The following is a 26784-nucleotide window of genomic DNA, read 5'->3' as shown; positions in this document are numbered from 1 at the left end:
CTGCAAGTCTCTTGGGGTATGTCTCTATAAGCTTGGCACATCTAGCCCACAGCATGATGCTGCCACCACCATGCTTCACTGTGGGGATGGTGTTCTCGGGGTAATGAGAGGTGTTGGGTTTGCGCCAGACATAGCGATTTCCTTGATGGCCAAAAAGCTCAATTTTAGTCTCATATGACCAGAGTACCTTCTTCCATATGTTTGGGGAGTCTCCCACTTGCCTTTTGGCGAACACCAAACGTGTTTGCTTATTTGTTTCTTTAAGCAATGGCTTTTTTCTGGCCACTCTTTCGTAAAGCCAAGCTCTGTGGAGTGTACGGCTTAAAGTGGTCCTATGGACAGATACTCCAATCTCCACTGTGGAGCTTTCCAGCTCCTTCAGGGTTATCTTTGGTCTCTTTGTTGCCTCTCTGATTAATGCCCTCCTTGCCTGGTCTGTGAGTTTTGGTGGGCGGCCCTCTCTTGGCAGGTTTGTTTTGGTGCCATATTCTTTCCAATTTTTAATAATGGATTTAATGGTGCTCTGTGGGATGTTCAAAGTTTCTGATATTTTTTTATAACCAACCCTGATCTTTATTTCTCCACAACTTTGTCCCTGACCTGTTTGGAGAGCTCCTTGGTCTTCATGGTGCCGCTTGCTTGGTGGTGCCCCTTGCTTAGTGGTGTTGCAGACTCTGGGGCCTTTCAGAACAGGTGTATATATACTGAGATCATGTGACAGATCATGTGACACTTAGATTGCACACAGGTGGACTTTATTTAACTAATTATGTGACTTCTGAAGGTAATTGGTTGCACCAGATCTTATTTAGGGGCTTCATATCAAAGGGGGTGAATACATATGCACGCACCATATTTATTTTTTAGAATTTTTTGAAACAAGTCATTTTTTTTCATTTCACTTCACCAATTTGGACTATTTTGTGTATGTCCGTTACATGAAATCCAAATAAAAATCCATTTAAATTACAGGTTGTAATGCAACAAAATAGGAAAAACGCCAAGGGGGATGAATACTTTTGCAAGGCATTGTACATATTTACATATTACATTTACATTTTTAGTCATTTAGCAGACGCTCTTATCCAGAGCGACTTACAGGAGCAATTAGGGTTAAGTGCCTTGCTCAAGGGCACATCGACAGATTTTTCACCTAGTCGGCTCGGGGATTAGAACCAGCGACCTTTTAGTTTCCTACTTTTTATTTTTTTATTTTTTTATGGTTTCGTGTTCATTTTTTGTTTCATATTTACTATCATACGTGTTTTATACAGGTAGATATTTACTGGAACAAATGAAGGAAGTTGTGAATGATTGCCTAGATTAGTTCCTGCTTAAAATGGTTAACTACACTACATTATACGTTTTGGGCATCAAACCTTATGTTTTTATATATGTATTGCATATATTTACATATAGTATGTACTGTATTTATTCAGAGATTAAAGACTAATTCTACAGATCAATCTATTGATAGTAGTACAGACTGAAAACTGTTTGACACGCTTCACAGCTTTACCAAAAAAATACTACTGGTAGTTTAGAAAACAAAATTACTTGCAGTATACTCTTTTAGTGTTTATGTAGGCCTACTCTTTTACTGTAAGATGTCCTGAAAAGTTTCTGCCAAATAACATGTATTATTATTATTATTTTGGTTCTTTTGGATAACTGACAATAAACTCTCTCTATTCTATCCGTATCGTGGAAGTCCAGCATTACAGAGTGATTGAAATTTAAAGGAAATGCTGCATATGTCGGCTCATTTGGAAATGACCTTTAAAATTGAACAGAGGTGTTTTGGATAACTTACCTACTGTATAGTCCTTACTGACTGTGTGACTGAGCTTATCAGCCCTTGTAGTTGTTAAACGGATAGTTTGGCAAATTAAAAACAGTGGCCAGGGAAACTAAACCAAAGCATGGATTGCTGTCATACCTTGTCCACAGACTGCTTACAGGGTAAGGAAACCAGTATGTCATTTTGGTAAACTATCCGTTTTAAAAGGGGCACCCAGCCAGTCACTTCAGACCTGCAACAGAAATCCGCTGATGTCATCACCTTTAGGGCCGACGCCGAAAACAGTGACGTTGATCGATCTACGGTAAGTCGAGGAAGGAGTTGATTTTTTGTATATGACAATGAAGTATTATTATGATTACTGTAAAAATGTGTTGGCACCTTCAATTAGTTTATGTTATTTTTATTTAACCTTTATTTAACTAGGCAAGTCAATTAAGAACACATTCTTCTTTACAAACACGGCCTCCTAAGAGGCAAAAGGCCTCCTGCCGGGACGGGGACTGGGATTAAAAATAAAAAAGTAGGACAAAACACACATCATGGCAAGAGATGTGAGAGAATTCTTGCACATTTTCACAGAACAAATATATTTCTAACCCTAACCAATCAGAACTCCCATACCTACCCCTCGCGATGAAGGCAGCCAATTGCCTGCTTCTATCTAAAATGTAAACACAGCCTCATGTGAAATCGTGATCTGCTGTCAATGTATTAAGAGGAGCTAAAGATAGCTCCCAAAGACTGAGATAAGATACATATCTGTTTTCGAGTGCACTTGAAATATGCAGCATATAATACGAATGGTCTTGATCATATTCAAGAGTTAACTCCGTTGACCATCTAGCCAATGTTACAGTTGACTAGACTAGCCAGCTAACACTGTAAACGTCAATGTGCCTGCTCAGGAACCAAATGTTTCATTAGGTATCTCTCTGTCATTCAATTTTGAAGAAACGTCTGACCTCGGTGATTGCCAACAAGGGTACAGAATGAAAACGTATGCACTCACTAACTGTAAGTCGCTCTGGATAAGAGCGTATGCTAAATGACTAAAATGTAAAAAATGTAAAAATGTTTTTGCCACCAAGAACTAAGTCATGTTTTGCAGACGGGTCAAATACTTATTTCCCTCATTAAAATGCAAATCAATTTATAACATTTTTGACATGCGTTTTTCTGGATTGTTGTTGTTGTTATTCTGTCTCTCACTGTTCAAATAAACCTACCATTAAAATTATAGACTGATCATGTCTTTGTCAGTTGGCAAACGTACAAAAACAGCAGGGGATCAAATATTTTTTTCCCTCACTGTAGCAACCGCTTGGAATACAGTGGGGAAAAAAAGTATTTAGTCAGCCACCAATTGTGCAAGTTCTCACACTTAAAAAGATGAGAGAGGCCTGTAATTTTCATCATAGGTACACGTCAACTATGACAGACAAAATGAGAAAAAAAATCCAGAAAATCACATTGTAGGATTTTTAATGAATTTATTTGGAAATTTCAGCATGACAATGATCCCAAACACACCGCCCGGGCAACGAAGGAGTGGCTTCGTAAGAAGCATTTCAAGGTCCTGGAGTGGCCTAGCCAGTCTCCAGATCTCAACCCCATAGAAAATCTTTGGAGGGAGTTGAAAGTCCGTGTTGCCCAGCGACAGCCCCAAAACATCACTGCTCTAGTGGAGATCTGCATGGAGGAATAGGCCAAAATACCAGCAACAGTGTGTAAAAACAAAGGGTATATAACAAAGTATTGAGAAACTTTTGTTATTGACCAAATACTTTTTTTCCACCATAATTTGCAAATAAATTCATTAAAAATCCTACAATGTTATTATCTGGATTTTTTTTTTCTCATTTTGTCTGTCATAGTTGACGTGTACCTAATGGGAAATGAATGTTTGTGTTTCAAAATACTAAATGTTCAGTGACTGTGAGTATATTTAGGTGGTTTAAAGTATTAAATCTTGCCAATCCATTCATTATTCTACTAACTATGACTGAGTGTGAGACATGTTTTCCATAATGTACGTTTCATGAATATACAATCGAACAAACGACACCAGTGTGTTTCACCATTTATTGAGTACGGAGACAAATTAGCAAAAGGTGTCTCAAGCAGGACATTTACATTTACATTTTAGTAATTTAGCAGACACTCTTATCCAGAGCGACTTACAGTTAGTGCATTCATCTTAAGATAGCTAGGTGGGACAACCACATATCACAGGCATAGTAAGTACACTTTTTTTCTCAAAGTAGTTGTCAGCAAAGTCAGAGCTAGAAAGGTAGGGAGTGGAGGGGTCAAGTGTTGGTTCAGGAAAGTGTTTGTTGAGGAGAAGGATTATTTATGAAACTCTTTGAAGAGGTAGGATTTCAGGTGCTTTTGGAAGATGGGCAGATACTCTGCTGTCCTAGCTTCAGGGGGACGCTGGTTCTGCCACTGGGGTGCCAGGACAGAGATTAGCTTTGACTGGGCTGAGCGGGAGCTGCCCTCCTGTAGGGGTGGGAGGGTCAAGAAACCAGAGGTGGCAGAACAGAGTACTCGGGTTGGGGTGTAGGGTTTGAGCATAGCCTGAAGGTAGGGAGGGGCAGTTCCTCTTGCTGCTCCATAGGCAAGTACCATGGTCTTGTAGTGGATGTGAGCTTCGACTGGAAGCCAGTGGAGTGTGCGGAGGAGCAGGGTAACATGGGAGAACTTGGGAAGGTTGAACACCAGCTGGGCTGCAGCGTTCTCGATAAGTTAAAGGGGTTTAATGGCACAAGTGGGGAGCCCAGCCTACAGTGAGTTGCAGTAGTCCAGACGGGAGATGACAAGTGCCTGGATTAGGACCTGTGCTGCTTCCTGTGTGATGTAGGGTCGTACTCTACGGATGTTGTAGAGCACGAACCTGCAGGAGCGAGTCACTGCTTTGATATTTGCTGAAAACGACAGGGTGTTGTCCAGAGTCATGCTAAGGTTCTTTAGTCTCTGGGAGGGGGACACCGTGGAGTTGTCAACCGTGATGGTGATGTCTTAGAAGTGGACAGGCCTTCCCCGGGAGGAAGAGCAGCTCCATCTTGTCCAGGTTGAGCTTGAGGTGGTGGGTCGACATCCAAGCTGAGATATCTTCCAGGCACGCAGAGATGCGTGTCGCCACCTGGGTGTCAGAAGGGGGTAAGGAGAAAAGTAGTTGAGTGTCATCCGCATAGCAATGATAGGAGAGACCATGTGAGGATATGATGGCGCCGAGTGACTTGGTGTATAGAGTGAAGAGGAGAGGGCCTAGAACCGAGCCCTGGGGGACACCAGTAGTGAGAGTATGTGGTTGAGACACAGATCCTCTCCACGTCACCTGGTAGGAGCAGGCTGCCAGGTAGGATGCAATCCAAGAGTGTGCAGAGCTTGAGATCTAGGAGGATGAGAACAGAGGAGAGAGTGTCAGCTTTGGCAGTGCAGAGAGCAGTATTTGAAGTATTTAAATATAGTGTAACCTACCAATAAGAAAGCTTGACTTGGGTGGGGTGGGGTAAAGCTTGGCTTGGGTGGGGTGGGGTAAAGGGGGGAGAAAACAAGGAGGGGAAGGCCGTCAGACACTTCTCTTCTCTTAATACAAACTGACCACAATCCTTAAGTGGCAGTCTTTCTCCAATGTATGTACAAATCCACAGACTTTTGGTACATTAGGAGAAAAGCTCTAAAAAGGCATAGCGCCTCAAAGTACTTTACTACTTTACTTTAAGTTTTTTGTGTATTTTCTGTTCAACGTTTGCTCAGCCTACATGCTCACATGCTCTATACATGTAATGTATACAATAACGATGTATTCTTACTATGACTCGCCCAAGCCAAGCTTTACCCCACCCCACCCCACCCCACCAAGCTTTTCCCAACCTCCCGTCCTTACCTTGTCGATCCAAACCAAGCTTGTCCATAGCTCCAAATCTTTGCCCACCCTTAACCACCCAAGCCAATCTTGTCCTCCCATCCTTTCCCACCCTCCCTACCTCTCAGACACACTCTCACCCATCAACTTGCATCAACTCTCATTCATTCCCACCAGTGGCGGCTCCTGAAAAAATTCTCAGGAGGGGCAATTTTTCTGATGATTTAGGTGACCTACACACATTTTAAAAAAGATATGTACAGCAACAACATGAAGACAGGGGCAGCATATAAGTCAATACCAGAAGCATTTATTGACTGATCTGGGGAGATGGATTCCAGTTTCTGTGACAGATTATAAATAATCTCTGATGCCTTTGTTATATTAGCTTTTGGTTGAATGTACTGTCGTAGTAAATATATAATGTTATAGCTTGGTCTGACTAAAATCTTGTGCATGACCCATTTTGTGTTGGGCGTTTGTTTTCAATCAATGCTGTTCCTATCCTATAACAATGGACAAAAGAGTCCTATCTTGTCAGCCTTGTCAGCAGGTGGCCAAGGACAACACCCACACCATAGGTCTCTCAGTTCTTCCAACTCACGAGTTCTTGCTCTGAGGACACACACACACACACACACACACACATCATCACTGATAACACACACACACACACACACATCATCACTGTTAAACACACACACACACACACACAAAAATCCCCTCTCTTTAGGCTGAACATTTGAAGACAGAGAACCCGACTCAGAGCCAATGCAACAGTGGAGGGGACCTCGCCCAACTCATCAGGACCAATCAGAAGATCAGAACTACTAGATTCAACCTACATCATTTATTGTATAAAATGTCTGCACACAATGTTTTCGGGGCTCTCTTCAGATAGCTCCCTAAGAGTTTGACGAACGAGTCCGTGCACGCGATTCCAGATATCTTTACCTCTGAATAAACTGCCTTTATTATACCATATCCACCCTGTCCAAAGTCTCTACTTGGTCTCAGTTCTCCAGTAAACTTGTGATTATCAACAGTACACAACGGTAACAAACAATTGGGGGAACTCACGGGGCAGATAGTAAGGTCGCAGTGACACAGAAAGCAGTTCAATGTCGGGGGTACAGAGTCGCTCTCTTACCAGGATCGCGGTCCGCTCTGACCAGGGTGAAGCCGGCCGGCTCCACTTCTCTGTCCGGGACTCTGTCATCCAGCCAAGTCTCCCAGCTGTATTGGATTCCGCTGCCAGCAGCGTTTTCATTATTTAGTCCGTTCGTAGCGGGTATGTACACGATCAACAAGATCAGTCCAAAACCCACCACTGGAAATCCATGGTTGGCAGAATGTTTGTAAACTAAGTCTACAAATTAAAAACATAAAATAACGCCACTAAGTGTACAAATTAAAAACATAAGATAACGCCACACTGCAGGTCGCAACAGAGACGCTGCTAGCCGCTATTTTCTTAGTTACGTTCATGGTTACGTCACGTATGACGAAAGCGCGTAAGTGCAAGCCCACAGACACCCATAGAGATTGTATTGAAAGCTTTGAAATTTGAAAAAAATAGATTTTACATGACAGGCTATGAGAGACTTCTGGGCGATTTTCAACCTGACTGAAATCGCCCCAAAAACGGGCGGGGCCATTTGAAGCACGACTTTAGCCTGATTTGACATTTAGTGGCAGTCAGATCAGATTAGAACACTGATAACTACTGTTGCCGTGATATAATTGATTAGAAAAAAAATCCCTTCCTTTTCCCGTTTGGCAGTGCGTCGCCCATATCGCCCTATTGAACAGGCCGTCCCTGATTCCCACCCAACATATACCCTATGCATCCACACACCCACATATACCCTATGCATTCTCTCCCACCCTCCAACACATATTCATATTCCCCATCCCTCACTCTTCCCTCACCCTCGCATTCATATACACAAACACACACACACACACACACACACACACACACACACACACACACACACACACACATCCATAGAAGTCTGGAGGTTTTGCTCGCCTGAGGTAGAGTATCTCATGATAAGCTGTAGACCACACTATTTACCAAGAGACTTTTCATCTATATTTTTCGTAGCTGTCTATTTACCACCACAAACCGATGCTGGCACTAAGACCGCACTCAAAGAGCTGTATAAGGCTCCTAGTGGGCGGGGACTTTAATGCAGAGAAACTTAAATCCGTTCTACCTAATTTCTACCAGCATGTTAAATGTGCAACCAGAGGAAAAAAACTCTAGACCACCTTTACTCCACACACAGAGACGCATACAAAGCTCTCCCTCGCCCTCCATTTGGCAAATCTGACCATAACTCTATCCTCCTGATTCCTGCTTATAAGCAAAAACTAAAGCAGGAAGCACCAGTGACTCGGTTAATAAAAAAAGTGGTCAGATGACGCAGATGCTAAGCTACAGGACTGTTTTGCTAGCACAGACTGGAATATGTTCCGGGATTCTTCAGATAGCATTGAGGAGTACACCACATCAGTCACTGGCTTCATCAATAAGTGCATCGATGACGTCATCCCCACAGTGACCGTACGTACATACCCCAACCAGAAGCCATGGATTACAGGCAACATCCGCACTGAGCTAAAGGGTAGAGCTGTCACTTTCAAGGAGCGGGACTCTAACCAGGACGCTTATAAGAAATCCTGATATGCCCAACGACGAACCATCTAACAGGCAAAGAGTCAATACAGGACTAAGATTGAATCGTACAACACCGGCTCTGATGCTCGTTGGATGTGGCAGGGCTTGAAAACTATGACAGACTACAAAGGGAAGCACAGCCGCGAGCTGCCCAGTGACACAAGCCTACCAGACGAGCTAAATCACTTCTATGCTCGCTTTGAGGCAAGCAACACTGAAGCATGCATGAGAGCACTAGCTGTTCCAGATGACTATGTGATCACGCTCTCCGTAGCCGATGTGAGTAAGACTTTTAAGCTGGTCAACATTCACAAGTCCGCAGGGCCAGACGGATTACCAGGATGTGTACTCCGAGCATGTGCTGACCAACTGGCAAGTGTTTTCACTGACATTTTCAACATGTCCCTGACTGAATCTGTAATACCAACATGTTTCAAGCAGAACACCACAGTCCCTGTGCCCAAGGACACTAAGATAACCTTCCTAAATGAATACCGACCCGTCGCACTCACGTCTGTAGCCATGAAGTGCTTTGAATGGCTGGTCATGGCTCACATCAACACCATTACCCCAGAAACCCTAGACACACTCCAATTTGCATACCGCCCCAACAGATCCACAGATGATGCAATCTCTATTGCACTCCACACTGCCCTTTCCCACCTGGACAAGAGGAACACCTACGTGAGAATGCTATTCATTGACTACAGCTCAGCGTTCCACACCATAGTGCCCTCAAAGCTCATCACTAAGCTAAGGATCCTGGGACTAAACACCTCCCTCTGCAACTGGATCCTGGACTTCCTGACGGGCCGCCCCCAGGTGGTAAGGGTAGGTAAAAACACATCTGCCACGCTGATCCTCAACACGGGGGCCCCTCAGGGGTGCATGCTCAGTCCCCTCCTGTACTCCCTGTTCACCCGTGACTGCATGGCCAGGCACGACTCCAACACCATCATTCAGTTTGCCGACGACACAACAGTGGTAGGCCTGATCACCGACAACGATGAGACAGCCTATAGGGAGGAGGTCAAAGACCTGGCCGTGTGGTGCCAGGATAACGACCTCTCCCTGAATGTGAGCAAGACAAAGGAGATGATTGTGGCCTACAGGAAAAAAAAGAGGACTGAGCACGCCCCCATTCTCATCGACGGGGCTGTAGTGGAACAGGTCGAGAGCTTAAAGTTCCCCGGTGTCCACATCACTAAGGAATTAACATGGTCCACACACACCAACACAGTCGTGAAGAAGGCACGACAATGCCTCTTCCCCCTCAGGAGGCTGAAATTTGGCATGAGCCCTCAGATCCTCAAAAATGTATACAGCTGCATCATTGAGAGCATCTTGACTGGCTGCGTTACCGCTTGGTATGGCAACTGCTTGGCATTCGACCGCAAGGCGCTACAGAGGGTAGTCCGTACGGCCCAGTACATCACCGGGGCCAAGCTCCCTGTCAACCAGGACCTCTATACCCTAAATATTGTCAAATATTCCAGCCACCATAGACTATCATATCTGTTGCTGCACGGGAAGTGATAGCGATGCACCAAGTTTGGAAACAACTGCACCCTGAATAGCTTCTACCCCCAAGCCATAAGAATGGTAAATACACTGAAAAAAAATATAAATGCAACATGCAGCAATTTCTAAGATTTTACTGAGTTACAGTTCATATAAGGAAATCAGTCAACTGAAATAAATTCATTAGCCCCTAATCTATGTATTTCACATGACTGGGAATACAGATATGCATCTGTTGGTCACAGACACTTAAAAAAAAGGTAGGGGCGTGGATCAGAAATCCAGTCAGTTTCTGGTGTGACCACCATTTGACTCATGCAGCGCGACACATCTCCTTTGCATAGAGTTGATAAGGCTGTTGATTGTGGCCTGTGGAATGTTGTCTCACTCCTCTTCAATGGCTGTGCGAAGTTGCTTGATATTGGTGGGAATCTGGAACACGCTGTCATACACGTCGATCCAGAACATCCAAAACATCCCAAACATGCTCAATGGATGTCATGTCTGGTGATTATTGATGGGCCATGTGAAAGAAATGCTATAACCACCCCCCAGCCACATCTAGCTGTAGTATGAATCTGCAGGTAGTTAAAGCAAACCAACTAGGTTCAGTGTTAGGTAGCTAGCTAACATTAGCCTATAACAAGCACATTTTATTTTTATTTTTATTTATTTTACCTTTATTTAACTAGGCTAGTCAGTTAAGAACACATTTTTATTTACAATGACGGCCTACACTGGCCAAACCCGGACGACGCTGGGCCAATTGGATGTCTGATTCGAATAATATTACTACACAGATCGTACACGTAACGTTAGCTAGCGAGACAGCAAGCTAACGTCCGCTAACTAGCAACAGTACGCTTTAACTTGCAATGAAAATGACTTTCTGAGAAGTTTAGAAACATATAATATCTTAAAATGTAGATAGGCTCTTACCCGTATACATTGGTGAACGCTTCACGGCAGACTGGAACCATTTAACTCTGTGTTGTTTGTAGCTACATCTTGTTTGACCAGGGTTGTGTCAAGTCACTCCAGTTCACAGTGACCATTGCTTGTGCAGAAAGTATCCCATCACAACTATTTCCAACTGATCTGTCGACAGCAGCTGCTATATTCAGGGCATAGGAGTTAAAACTAGAGGTTATAGGAGTTAATACTAGAGGTTATAGGAGTTAAAACTAGAGGTTACAGGAGTTAATACTAGAGGTTAAAGGAGTTAATAATATAGGTTATAGGAGTTAATACTAGAGGTTATAGGAATTAAAACTAGAGATTATAAGATTTAATACTAGAGGTTATAGGAGTTAATACTAGATGTTACAGGAGTTAATACTAGAGGTTATGGGAGTTAATACTAGAGGTTATAGGATTTAGTACTAGAGGTTAAAGGAGTTAATACTAGAGGTTATAGGAGTTAAAACTAGAGATGATAAGAGTTAATACTAGAGGTTATAGGAGTTAATACTAGAGGTTATAGTAGTTAAAACTAGAGGTTACAGGAGTTAATAATATAGGTTATAGGAGTTAATACTAGAGGTTATAGGAGTTAAAACTAGAGATGATAAGAGTTAATACTAGAGGTTACAGGAGTTAATACTAGAGGTTATAGGAGTTAATACTAGAGGTTATAGTAGTTAAAACTAGAGGTTACAGGAGTTAATAATATAGGTTATAAGAGTTAATACTAGAGGTTATAGGAGTTAATACTAGATGTTACAGGAGTTAATACTAGAGGTTATATGAGTTAATACTAGAGGTTAAAGGAGTTAATACTAGAGGTTATAGGAGTTAATACTAGAGGTTATATGAGTTAATACTAGAGGTTAAAGGAGTTAATACTAGAAGTTAAAGGAGTTAATACTGGTCTCCCGAGTGGCGCAGTGGCCACTAGAGATCCTTGTTCGAATCCAGGATCTGCTGTAGCCGGCCGCAACCGGGAGACCAATGGGGCGGCGCACAATTGGCCCAGCGTCGTCCAGGATAGGGGAGGGAATGGCAGGCAGGGAGGTAGCTCAGTTGATAGAGCATGGCGTTTGCAACGCCAGGGTTGTGGGTTCGATTCCCACGGGGGGCCAGTATGAAAATAATAATGTATGCACTCACTGTAAGTCGCTCTGGATTAGAGCGTCTGCTAAATGACGTAAATGTAAAAAATTTAATGTAAATGTTATATGAGTTAATACTAGAGGTTACAGGAGTTAATACTAGAGGTTATAGGAGTTAATACTAGAGGTTATAGGATTTAATACTAGAGGTTATAGTAGTTAATACTAGAGGTTACAGGAGTTAATACTAGAGGTTATAGGAGTTAATACTAGAGGTTACAGGAGTTAATACTAGAGGTTATAGGAGTTAATACTAGAGGTTACAGGAGTTAATACTAGAGGTTATAGGAGTTAGTACTACCAGCTGACCATGCACTCTCACACTAGCAGTACACATATAGTATATATACTTGTGCAAAAGTATAGAGTACATATTATATGAATATACAGTACATATTATATAGTGTACATATTATATATAGTTAATATTATATACAGTACATATTATATGAATATACAGTACATATTATATGAATATACAGTATATATTATATGCATATACAGTACATATTATATTATACACAGTACATATAATATTATATACAGTACATATAATATGCATATACAGTACATATTATATACAGTACATAATATATGCATATACAGTACATATTATAAATTAAAGGCCAAGAACACAGGCTTAGGCCCAAACTGGCAAGCTTTTAAGCAACTGATGAATAATTGTGTAAGACACATCAGAAAGGAGTTAAAACTAGAGGTTATAGGAGTTAATACTAGAGGTTACAGGAGTTAATACTAGAGGTTAAAGGAGTTAATACTAGAGGTTATAGGAGTTAGTACTAGAGGTTATAGGAGTTAATACTAGAGGTTATAGGAGTTAATACTAGAGGTTAAAGGAGTTAATACTAGAGGTTAAAGGAGTTAATACTAGAGGTTATAGGAGTTAATACTAGAGGTTATAGGAGTTAAAACTAGAGGTTATAGGAGTTAGTACTAGAGGTTATAGGAGCTAATACTAGAGGTTATAGGATTTAGTACTAGAGGTTAAAGGAGTTAATACTAGAGGTTATAGGAGTTTAAACTAGAGATGATAATAGTTAATACTAGAGGTTACAGGAGTTAATACTAGAGGTTATAGGAGTTAATACTAGAGGTTATAGGATTTAGTACTAGAGGTTAAAGGAGTTAATACTAGAGGTTATAGGAGCTAAAATTAGAGATGATAAGAGTTAATACTAGAGGTTATAGGAGTTAATACTAGAGGTTAAAGGAGTTAAAATTAGAGGTTATAGGAGTTAAAACTAGAGGCTACAGGAGTTAATAATAGAGGTTACAGGAGTTAGAACTAGAGATTATAAGAGTTAATACTAGAGGTTATAGGACTTAATACTAGATGTTACAGGAGTTAATACTAGAGGTTATAGGAGTTAATACTAGAGGTTAAAGGAGTTAATACTAGAGGTTATAGGAGTTAATACTAGAGGTTAAAGGAGTTAATACTAGAGGTTTAAGGAGTTAAAGCTAGAGGTTATAGGAGTTAAAACTAGAGGTTATAGGAGTTAATACTAGAGGTTAAAGGAGTTAATACTAGAGGTTATAGGAGTTAAAACTAAAGGTTACAGGAGTTAATACTAGAGGTTATAGGAGTTAAAACTAGAGTTTATAGGAGTTAATACTAAAGATTATAGGAGTTAATACTAGAGGTTATAGGAGTTAGTACTAGAGGTTATAGGATTTAATACTACCAGCTGACCATGCACTCTCACACTAGCAGTACACATATAGTATATATACTTGTGCAAAAGTATACAGTACATATTATATGAATATACAGTACATATTATATGAATATACAGTATATATTATATGCATATACAGTACATATTATATGCATATAGAGTAAATATGATATACATATATAGTACATATTATATGCATATACAGCACATATTATATGAATATACAGTACATATCATATACAATACATGTTATATTATACACAGTACATATAATATTATATACAGTACATATTATATGCATATACAGTAGATATTATATACAGTACATAATATCTGCATATACAGTACATATTATAAATTAAAGGCCAAGAACACAGGCTTAGGCCCAAACTGGCAAGCTGTTAACTGAGGAATAATTGTGTAAGACACATCAGAAAGGCTAAATCTGATGATTAGAGTTCTCAACTGACTTGCCTAGTTAAATAAAGGTCAAATAAATAAAAATAAAAATAAAATGTGCTTGTAAAGGGCTAATGTTAGCTAGCTACCTAACACTGAACCTGGTTGGTTAGCTTTAACTACCTGCAGATTCATACTACAGTCTGGAGGAAACAGGTACAAAAGTATCTATACCCACAGTAAAACAAGTCCTATATTTTACATTTGAGTCATTTAGCAGACGCTCTTATCCAGAGCGACTTACAGTTAGTGAATGCATATTTTTTTTATACTGGCCCCCCGTGGGAATCGAACCCACAACCCTGGCGTTGCAAACGCCATGCTTTATCAACCGAGCTACATCCCTGCCGGCCATTCCCTCCCCTACCCTGGGCCAATTGTGTGCCGCCCATGAATCTCCCGGTCGCGGCCGGCTGCGACAGAGCCTGGATTCGAACCAGGATCTAGTGGCACAGTTAGCACTGCGATGCAGTGCCTTAGACCACTGCGCCACTCAGCAAGGAAGAAGCCACTTCTCCAAAAACCACCACAAAAAAAGCCAGACTACGGTTTGCAACTGCACATGGGGACAAAGATCGTACTTTTTGGAGAAATGTCCTCTGGTCTGATGAAACAAAAATAGAATTGTTTGGCAATAATGACCATTGTTATGTTTGGAGGAAAAGGGGGGTGGCTTGCAAGCCGAAGAACACCATCCCAACCGTGAAGCACGGGGGTGGCAGCATCATAATAAATATAGTCATTTAGCAGATGCTCTTATCCAGAGAGACTTACAGGAGCAATTAAGATTAAGTGCCTTGCTCAAGGGCACATCGACAGATTTTTCACCTAGTCGGCTCGGGGATTAGAACCAGCGACCTTTCGGTTACTGGCACAACGCTGTTAACCACTAAGCTACCTGCCTGTGGGGGTGCTTTGCTGCAGGAGGGACTGGTGCACTTCACAAAATAGATGGCATCATGAGGAAGGACAATTACGTGAATATATTGAAGCAACATCTCAAGACATCAATCAGGAAGTTAAAGCTTGGTTGCAAATGGGTCTTCCAAATGGACAATGATCCCAAGCATACTTCCAAAGTTGTTGCGAAATGGCTTAAGGACAACAAAGTCAAGGTATTGGAGTGGCCATCACAAAGCCTAACCTCAATCCTATAAAAATATGTGGGCAGAACTGAAAAAGCGTGTGCGAGCAAGGAGGCCTACAACCTGACTCAGTTACACCAGCTCTGTCAGGAGGAATGGGCCAAAATTCACCCAACTTATTGTGGGAAGCTTGTGGAAGGCTACCCGAAACGTTTGACCCAAGTTAACCAATTTAAAGGCAATGCTACCAAATACTAATTGAGTTTATGTAAACTTCTCACCCACTGGGAATGTGTGAAAAACTGAGTTTAAATGTACTTGGCTAAGGTGTATGTAAACCTCCGACTTCAACTGTACATGTCAGTTGTTTTGCTCTAGGACGCCCACAGGCCTCACAAGACTCATCTGAAGGCCCCCCGGTACCAGATAAAAAAGTGAATGGAAGTACAGTATATATAGAGGCTGTTGAGTACCAGAAATAAATACCCCCCAAAATAAAAAATGTTCCCTCATCTTTCTTACAGTGCCTTGCAAAAAGTATTAATCCCCCTAAATCACAGAATAACAGGATTTATTCCGGAATACAGAGTTAGTATGCGTCAAAAAAGTCCAGTGCGCAAAACAGAAAACGCACTGGAAAGCGCACTGGAACCAACAAGGCACACGGGGGAAATAACCCGGCGATACAAAATACAAGGAGCTCAACCGAGCTTCACTCTCCTCACAATAAACAATCACACACAAAGACAAAGGGGCAGAGGGAACACTTACAGTGCCTTGCAAAAGTATTCATCCCCCTTGGCATTTTTCCTATTTTGTTGCATTACAACCTGTAATATAAATTAATTTTTATTTGGATTTCATGTAATGGACATAAACAAAATAGTCCAAATTGGAAGTGAAATGAAAAAAGTAACTTGTTTCAAAGAATTCTAAAAAATATATAACAGAAAAGTGGTGCGTGCATATGTATTCACCCCCTTTGATATGAAGCCCCTAAATAAGATCTGGTGCAACCAAATACCTTCAGAAGTCACATAATTAGTTAAATAAAGTCTGCCTGTGTGCAATCTAAGTGTCACATGATCTGTCACATGATCTCAGTATATATACACCTGTTCTGAAAGGTCCCAGAGTCTGCAACACCACTAAGCAAAGGGCACCACCAAGCAAGTGGCACCATGAAGACCAAGGAGCTCTCCAAACAGGTCAGGGACAAAGTCGTGGAGAAGTACAGATCAGGGTTGGGTTATAAAAAAATATCCGAAACTTTGTACATCCCACGGAGCACCATTAAATCAATTATTAATAAATGGAAAGAATATGGCACCACAACAAGGAGGGCATTAATCAGAGAGGCAACACAGAGACCAAAGATAACCCTGAAGGAGCTGCAAAGCTCCACAACGGAGATTGGAGTATCTGTCCATAGGACCACTTTAAGCTGTACACAGAGCTGGGCTGTACGGAAGAGTGGCCAGAAAAAAGCCATTGCTTAAAGAAAAAAAGAAGCAAACACGTTTGGTGTTCTCCAAAAGGCATGTGGGAGACTCCCCAAACATATGGAAGAAGGTACTCTGGTCAGATGAGACTAAAATTTAGCTTTTTGGACATCAAGGAAAACGCTATGTCTGGGGGGGAATATTTATGCACGCTCAAGTTTTCAGTTTTTCTCTCTTATTTCTTCTTTATTTCACAATAAAAAATATGTTGCATCTTTGTGTAAATCAAATGACACAACCCCCCCCAAAATGTATTTTAATTCCAGGTTGTAAGGCGACCACATTTAGCAGACACTCTTATAGTTAGTGAGTGCTTACATCTTTTTTCATACTGGCCACCTGTGGGAATCGAACCCACAACCCTGGCGTTGCAAACACCATGCTCTACCAACGGAGCTACATCACTGCCGGCCATACTTTGGACGACGCTGGGCCAATTGTGCTCCACCCAATGGGTCTCCCGGTTGCAGACGGCTACAACAGAGCCTGGATTCAAACCAGGATCTCTAGTGGCACAGCTAGCACTGCAATGCAGTGCCTTAGACCACTGCGCCACTCGGGAGATATCTCGTAGGTATATATCGGGAGATATCTCGTAGGTATATATCGGGAGATATCTCGTAGGTATATATCGGGAGATATCTCGTAGGTATATGACAGACACTTCAGAACATACTTCCTTTAGACGTTTTGGTTGGACTAGCTGTTGTTCAATGTAGTGAATCTGTTGTTCAATTTAGTGAATCTGTTGTTCAATGTAGTGAATCTGTTGTTCAATGTAGTGAATCTGTTGTTCAATGTAGTGAATCTGTTGTTCAATGTAGTGAATCTGTTGTTCAATGTAGTGAATCTGTTGTTCAATGTGTTTGTATGGGCTAATAGCTTTAACGGCAAAAATACTTCTTCATGAAATACTTTTTAAAATACATTTTTTATTTGATACTTCAAGTGGTCTTAAAATTCAAAATCATATAGCAGAAATTAACCTTGGTGTGACCTTTTAAAACAATTCCAATTCAATATGTCTTCCCTGTTAAACTAAAGATTACATTAAAAAAAAATATATATATATATATACAGTACATATAAACAGTACATATCATATATAGTACCAATCATATTATATACAGTATATATTATATACAGTGCATATTATATACAGTACATATTAATTTACGTATGAAAAATGTATGCACTCACTCTGGATACGAGCGTCTACTAAAAGACTAAAAAATGTAAAAAAAAAAGTATATACTACGGTACATATTATATACATATACAATACATGTTATATACAGTACATATTATATTCAGTACATATTATATACAGTACATATTATACACATATACAATAAATATTGTATACAGTACATATTATATACATATACAGTACATATTATATACAGTACATATTATATACATATACAGTACATATTATATTCGGTACATATTATGTACAGTACATTGTTTGTATTCTCTCTCTGAAGCTATAGGGGAGGCCTGGGTCAGGAGTTCAATCTCACAGCAACAGTATACGTATATACTGTAGAATGTAGATACTTCTACATTCAGTACAATATTTAAAACACGTACATATACTCACATATGTCTATGTATATTGTCCATACTGTATGGACATATTCAGTTTTAGTGCATCTAAAAAATATTAGATCAAATGAATGTCAATGCGTTGTGGTCTGTATGCTATTGCTCATATCTTTTGTTGTTGTTTGAGCAGCTGCTCCAGTATTTTAAGAGTGTGTTACTGGAAACGTTGATTAGCCAATAGATAACATGGGCAACATGACAAGGGAAAAACACAGAACAAACAGCATTATTATATTGACTAATCCTCTGATCTTCTGTGTTCCCATCCACCTTTTCCTGTACCTAACCAAATATACGACTCAGCCCAGTCACACAAGACAGATGCAACAACACTCATCTAATTTTGACTCAAAAATAGCTCGGCTGAAAATGACGGAAAAGTAGCGCAATTTTCTAATTTTGCTGTAGCCGCATCCCCCAGCCCCCCCCCCCGGGCGCCTTCAAAGGGAGTCAAGATGCCATTGGATGGAGGAGTGGTATACCACAAAATAATGCAATTTTCAACACAATGCAGTCTTTTTCCCAGCCGTAAGGCCTTGAGACCAGGGCTGCGTCCTAGATGCCACCCTATTCCCATATATTGCGCACTACCTTTTACACAGCTCTATGGTCCCTGATCAAAAGTGCACTGCATAGGAAATAGGGTGCCTTTTTGGGACACAGAACAGAAATCAGGACAATTCAAAACTCAGGTCCTTTTTTTTTTTTTTTTTGTGATTATTCAGTGCTTGTAGGAGGTAAACAGACCACGAGGATATGTTGGAATATGTTGCAGTCTAAGTCAGGTCCTTTTGCTGTACGATGATGGTAATTATGGAAGAGGGGGAAGAAACAAAATGAACAGAACAGACATAGCAGAACGAGCACAGCTGCCGTCTCCTCTCCCTCCCTCCCTCCCCTCCGCTACCCTTTCATGTAGCTACACTGATTGCAAGAACAAACAGGCATTAGACAGCATTGTCTTAAACACAATGTGTTAGTACCCTGCGTCTTTTTTTTGTTTCATTATAGGATATTTCATGGGAGTCTTGGTGGGGATGGGGGATTTGAGTTGTGTTTCATCACAATTTACCTGATGTAATGTGAAAGAGGTGTGTGTTGGAGAGTTTTTGTAAATGGGATGTGAATGATTGAGCGCTTTGTAGCTGTGAGGTACATCCGCAACCAAGAAACAAAATAAGATCATAACCGGCAGATATTAACTTCTCAATATATGACAGCTGTAACCCAAACACACCTAGAACCCCCTCCCCCCTTACACACACACCTAGAACCCCCTCCCCCCTTACACACACACACACACACACCTAGAACCCCCTCCCCCCTTACACCCACACACACACCTAGAACCCCCTCCCCCCTTACACACACACACACACACACCTAGAACCCCCTCCCCCCTTACACCCACACACACACCTAGAACCCCCTCCCCCCTTACACCCACACACACACACCTAGAACCCCCTCCCCCTTACACCCACACACACACACACCTAGAACCCCCTCCCCCTTACACACACACACACACACACACCTAGAACCCCCTCCCCCCTTACACCCACACACACACACCTAGAACCCCCTCCCCCCTTACACACACACACACACACACCTAGAACCCCCTCCCCCCTTACACACACCCACACACACACCTAGAACCCCCTCCCCCCTTACACACACCCACACACACCTAGAACCCCCTCCCCCCTTACACCCACACACACACCTAGAACCCCCTCCCCCCTTACACACACCACACACACACCTAGAACCCCCTCCCCCCTTACACCCACACACACACCTAGAACCCCCTCCCCCCTTACACACACCACACACACACCTAGAACCCCCTCCCCCCTTACACCCACACACACACCTAGAACCCCCTCCCCCCTTACACACACCCACACACACACCTAGAACCCCCTCCCCCCTTACACCCACACACACACACCTAGAACCCCCTCCCCCTTACACACACCCACACACACCTAGAACCCCCTCCCCCTTACACACACCCACACACACCTAGAACCCCCTCCCCCCCTTACACACACCCACACACACACCTAGAACCCCCTCCCCCCTTACACCCACACACACACACCTAGAACCCCCTCCCCCCTTACACACACCCACACACACACCTAGAACCCCCTCCCCCTTACACACACCGAGACTCCAACAACAGCAACACTAGCTATATCAGTTTAATATCTCATTACCGTTTTGACGTCCATGATGGCAGCAACACTAGCTATATCCAATTAATATCTCATTACCGTTTTGTCATCCATGATGGCAGCAACACTAGCTATATCAGTTTAATATCTGATTACCGTTTTGACGTCCATGATGGCAGCAACACTAGCTATATCAGTTTAATATCTGATTACGTTTTGACGTCCATGATGGCAGCAACACTAGCTATATCCGATTAATATCTCATCACCGTTTTGACGTCCATGATGGCAGCAACACTAGCTATATCAGTTTAATATCTGATTACGTTTTGTCATCCATGATGGCAGCAACACTAGCTATATCCAATTAATATCTCATTACCGTTTTGACGTCCATGATGGCAGCAACACTAGCTATATCAGTTTAATATCTGATTACGTTTTGTCATCCATGATGGCAGCAACACTAGCTATATCCAATTAATATCTCATTACCGTTTTGACGTCCATGATGGCAGCAACACTAGCTATATCAGTTTAATATCTGATTACGTTTTGTCATCCATGATGGCAGCAACACTAGCTATATCCAATTAATATCTCATTACCGTTTTGACGTCCATGATGCCAGCAACACTAGCTATATCAGTTTAATATCTGATTACGTTTTGTCATCCATGATGGCAGCAACACTAGCTGTATCGGTTCCTTAGTGGACCTGCTGCTTTCTGCCCATAGCGACCAGCCACTCTGAGTCCCAATGGGAACCCTATCCCCTATATAGTACACTTCTTTTGACTAGCCACCATGGGGCATTTGCGATGCAAGCCCAGTTTTTTGTATGAAGAGATCTCTGCTCGGTCTCTGGCCTTCGAAGGCCGTGTACGTATTAGGAGGGAAGGTGACCCTGGATCACTGCCTTGTTATCAATGGAACAGTGTGTGTGTGTGTGTGTGTGTGTGTAAGTGTGTGTGTGTGTGTGTGTGTGTTCGTCTGCAGTGAACTTTACAAAATCCAATAAATCCCAGTTTATAAGCCGGTGGGTACCGGAAGGGACAGCCTTGACAATTGTTGCAAAAAAGCATTGGATGGAAGAGACACATGATTTTACTAGTGCAACCTGGTGGAACAGTGATGGAGGGAAACCAGTTCAGTTTATTGACATTATTACCCACAACCTCCCAGCCGTCAGAATCAGAATATTCGTATTTTATGGCTGTGTCTTTTACGGTTTATGGTGTTTTCTCTTTCTGATCAGTCCTTTCCTTCATCTGTTTATCATCTGTCTGTGTATTCTGTTTACTGTGGCAGCACCGTTCCACCCAAGTCAAATTCCTGTACATGCAAATGTATTTGGTGTACAAAGGTGATTTCTGATTCTTTGGAAGAGGTTGTGTATTCTCTATGTTCACCAGACAAATATAAACCTGAGGGTTTGAACAAACCAATGTGCTAATCAACCAACTCCATGGCATTTTGTGATGGATATATAAACAGCATTATGTATTAGAAAGCACCTGACTAGCATGCTAGCATCCATGTACAGCGCAATCATATAACTAGTGAGCTGACTCAACTAGCCTAGCTACATCCTTACTGAGAGAAATCACATTTCATGACACACAGTCCTGTTATTATAGCATGTTAGTCAGCGGCTGTGATTGAACCACTCTCAATCCTCTGGCTGACCCAGACCAGTTTCCCTGCTTCACTGGTCCCCAATGAGATACTCTCAATCCTCTGGCTGACCCAGACCAGTTTCCCTTTAATTCAGTATAGACATGAATCAATGTTACTGTCAATATTATGTTAATTCAGTATAGACATGAATCAATGTTACTGTCAATATTATGTTAATTCTGTATAGACATGAATCCATCTTACTATCAGTATCATGTTAATTCAGTATAGACATTAATCAATAATACTATCAATATCATGTTAATTCAGATTAGACATGAATCAATAATACTATCAATATCATGTTCATTGCGTTTAGACATGAATCAATGTTAATATTAATATCATGTTAATTCTGTATATACATTAATCCATCTTACTATCAGTATCATCTTAATTAATTATAGATATGAATCAATGTTACTGTCAATATCATGTTAATTCATTATAGATATGAATCAATGTTACTGTCAATATTATGTTAATTCATTATAGATATGAATCAATGTTACTGTCAATATCATGTTAATTCATTATAGATATGAATCAATGTTACTGTCAATATCATGTTAATTAATTATAGATATTAATCAATGTTACTATCATTATCATGTTAATTCATTATAGATATGAATCAATGGTACTGTCAATATCATGTTAATTCAGTATAGATATTAATCAATGTTACTGTCAATATTATGTTAATTCATTATAGATATGAATCAATGTTACTGTCAATATCATGTTAATTCATTATAGATATGAATCAATGTTACTGTCAATATCATGTTAATTCATTATAGATATGAATCAATGTTACTGTCAATATCATGTTAATTCATTATAGATATGAATCAATGTTACTGTCAATATCATGTTAATTCATTATAGATATTAATCAATGTTACTGTCAATATCATGTTAATTCAGTATAGATATGAATCAATGTTACGGTCAATATCATGTTAATTCATTATAGATATTAATCAATGTTACTGTCAATGTCAGGTTGGCCTCCTTTATTAGAGACCAGGATTTATTTGAAGGGGAATTTAAAGACCAGGAGGAATATATGACTTTAGGGTCGGGGTCAGAGGATGGGGTCACGGTAACACCGTCTAGTAAATCTCTCTCTAAAATGATGCTGCTATGGATTCCTCTCTCTGCCCCCTTGCCTTGTTGTGCTTTGGGTCTAATTGAAAAGAGCATGACGGGAGGTATGGGGTCAGGATGAGTCACCCGCGGGATATACAGGGCATTCAGAAAGTATTCAGACCCCTTATTCTAAAATTGATTTTGTTATTCATCAATCTACACACAATACCGCATAATGACAAGGCAAAAAGGTTTTTAGAAATTAAAAACCAGAAATACCTTATTTACATACTGTAAGTGTTTCGGACCCTTTGCTATGAGACTTGAAATTGAGCTCAAGTGCATCCTGTTTCCATTGATCATCCTTGAGATGTTTCTACAACTTGATTGGAGTCCACCTGTGGTAAATTCAATTGATTGGACATGATTTGGAAAGGAACACACCTGTCTATATAAGGTCCCACAGTTGACAGTGCATGTCAGAGCAAAAACTTAGCCATGAGGTCGAAGGAGTTGTGTCAAGGCACAGATCTGGGGAAGGGTACCAAGACATTTGTGCAGCATTGAAGGTCCCCCAAGAACACAGTGGCCTCCATCATTCTTAAATGGAAGAAGTTTGGAACCACCAAGACACTTCCTAGGGTTGGCCGCCCGAACTGAGCAATCGGGGGAGAAGGGCCTTGGTCAGGGAGGTGACCAAGAACACGATGGTCACTCTGACAGAGCTCCAGAGTTCCTCTGTGGAGATGGGAGTGTAAGGGTTGGTGTGAGGTGTGACCCATAGACAGTAGACAGTAGGCAGAGATGGTGAAACAAGGATCTTTACTGGTGGTCCCAAAACCAGGATACAAAATAACGGACTTGTCACAATAAAATAAAGGAGGAGCAAAATTGGTCTCCAAAAACAGGCTGAAACAACAATGAAACAGGGAGAACACTTCTCAAGTACCTGTACATATACCTGTACAGCCACCAATTGTACAAGTTCTCCCACTTAAAAATATGAGAGAGGCCTGTAATTTTCATCATAGGTACACGTCAACTATAATAATAAATAATAGGTCATTTAGCAGACGCTCTTATCCAGAGCGACTTACAGGAGCAATTAGGGTTAAGTGCCTTGCTCAAGGGCACATCGACAGATTTTTCACCTAGTGGGCTCGGGGATTAGAACCAGCGACCTTTCGGTTACTGGCACAACGCTCTTAACCACTAAGCTACCTGCCGCCCATACTATGACAGACAAATTGAGAAAAGAAAATCCAGAAAATCACATTGTAGGATGTTTAATGAATTTATTTGCAAATTATGGTGGGAAATAAGTATTTGGTCACCTACAAACAAGCAAGATTTCTGGCTCTCACAGACCTGTAACTTATTCTTTAAGAGGCTCCTCTGTCCTCCACTTGTTACCTGTATTAATGGCACCTGTTTGAACTTGTTATCAGTATAAAAGACACCTGTCCACAACCTCAAACAGTCACACTCCAAACTCCACTATGACCAAGACCAAAGAGCTGTCAAAGGACACCAGAAACAAAATTGTAGACCTGCACCAGGCTGGGAAGACTGAATCTGCAATAGGTAAGCAGCTTGGTTTGAAGAAATCAACTGTGGGAGCAATTATTAGGAAATGGAAGACATACAAGACCACTGATAATCTCCCTCGATCTGGGGCTCCACGCAAGATCTCACCCCGTGGGGTCAAAATGATCACAAGAACTGTGAGCAAAAATCCCAGAACCACACGGGGGGACCTAGTGAATGACCTGCAGAGAGCTGGGACCAAAGTAACAAAGCCTACCATCAGTAACACACTACGCCACCAGGGACTCAAATCCTGCAGTGCCAGACGTGTCCCCCTGCTTAAGCCAGTACATGTCCAGGCCCGTCTGAAGTTTGCTAGAGTGCATTTGGATGATCCAGAAGAGGATTGGGAGAATGTCATATGGTCAGATGAAACCAAAATATAACTTTTTGGTAAAAACTCAACTCGTCGTGTTTGGAGGACAAAGAATGCTGAGTTGCATCCAAAGAAAACAATACCTACTGTGAAGCATGGGGGTGGAAACATCATGCTTTGGGGCTGTTTTTCTGCAAAGGGACCAGGACGACTGATCCGTGTAAAGGAAAGAATGAATGGGGCCATGTATCGTGAGATTTTGAGTGAAAACCTCCTTCCATCAGCAAGGGCATTGAAGATGAAACGTGGCTGGGTCTTTCAGCATGACAATGATCCCAAACACACCGCCCGGGCAATGAAGGAGTGGCTTCGTAAGAAGCATTTCAAGGTCCTGGAGTGGCCTAGCCAGTCTCCAGATCTCAGCCCCAAAACATCACTGCTCTAGAGGAGATCTGCATGTAGGAATGGGCCAAAATACCAGCAACAGTGTGTGAAAACCTTGTGAAGACTTACAGAAAACGTTTGACCTGTGACATTGCCAACAAAGGGTATATAACAAAGTATTGAGAAACTTTTGTTAGTGACCAAATACTTATTTTCCACCATAATTTGCAAATAAATTCATAAAAAATCCTACAATGTGATTTTCTGGATTTTTTTTTCTCATTTTGTCTGTCATAGTTGACATGTACCTATGATGAAAATTACAGGGCTCTCTCATCTTGTTAAGTGGGAGAACTTGCACAAATGGTGGCTGACTAAATACCTTTTTTCCCCACTGTATGTCTTGTGTCTTGAGCCGTTGAATTGCGACTCCACTTTGTCTCTGTACTGACATTTTGCCTGTTTGTTTGCCTTACAAGGGCATAACTGGACTTATTGTACTCGACCATATTCCCAGTCACCGTGCCATGGCTAGGATCTCAATGGCACATTTGAAATTAATTGCAAATTGAAAGGAACACCGCCGCTACATCAAATGTGCGTGAATTGAGGAGAAAACTGAAGTGAAGAGGAAATTCATCAACATTAGGAGGGTAGTGGAAGCTGATAGAAATACTTCTTTGTAAAACCCATTCCATGTTACTTTGGCAAACTCTTAACACTAAATGAATTCAAGCACTCAATCTTTCAATAGCCTACCAGTGACTTTCACCTTGGGAAAGGGGATTAAAAGGGAACTGTATATATTTGTTTAAAGAAGCAGGAATTAAAGAAGGTTATTGGCCTATATAGCTTTAGATTTGCTGTAGATGATATGGATGTTAGGAAAATGTCTCAATTGTTTAGATCCGATTGTTAAAAAAGAATTTCCAGTCATTGAAAGTGCTAGCTAGAAAAATAACCTATTCTCAGCATCATCTTGCAAAGTTCAAGGTAACAGCTGGTGCTGATTTATGAATAGGCTACAAATAAATTATGTTCGTTTAAAAAAGTGCTGAATCTCAGATCCCTGCCATCTCTCTGTCTGTGTCTGTCTCTCCCCCCCCCCAGCTTCCATGTAAGACACACAAAATCTGACAAAGCTTCCAGGTAGGACCCAAAGAGTCTGAGACAGCTTCCAGGTGGGAAACCA

This window comes from Coregonus lavaretus (genome assembly GCF_964263955.1).
Source record: "Coregonus lavaretus genome assembly, chromosome: 17".
In the NCBI taxonomy this organism is placed as follows: domain Eukaryota; kingdom Metazoa; phylum Chordata; class Actinopteri; order Salmoniformes; family Salmonidae; genus Coregonus; species Coregonus lavaretus.
The sequence above is the reverse complement of the archived record's forward strand: the minus strand, read 5'-3'. Positions refer to the sequence as shown.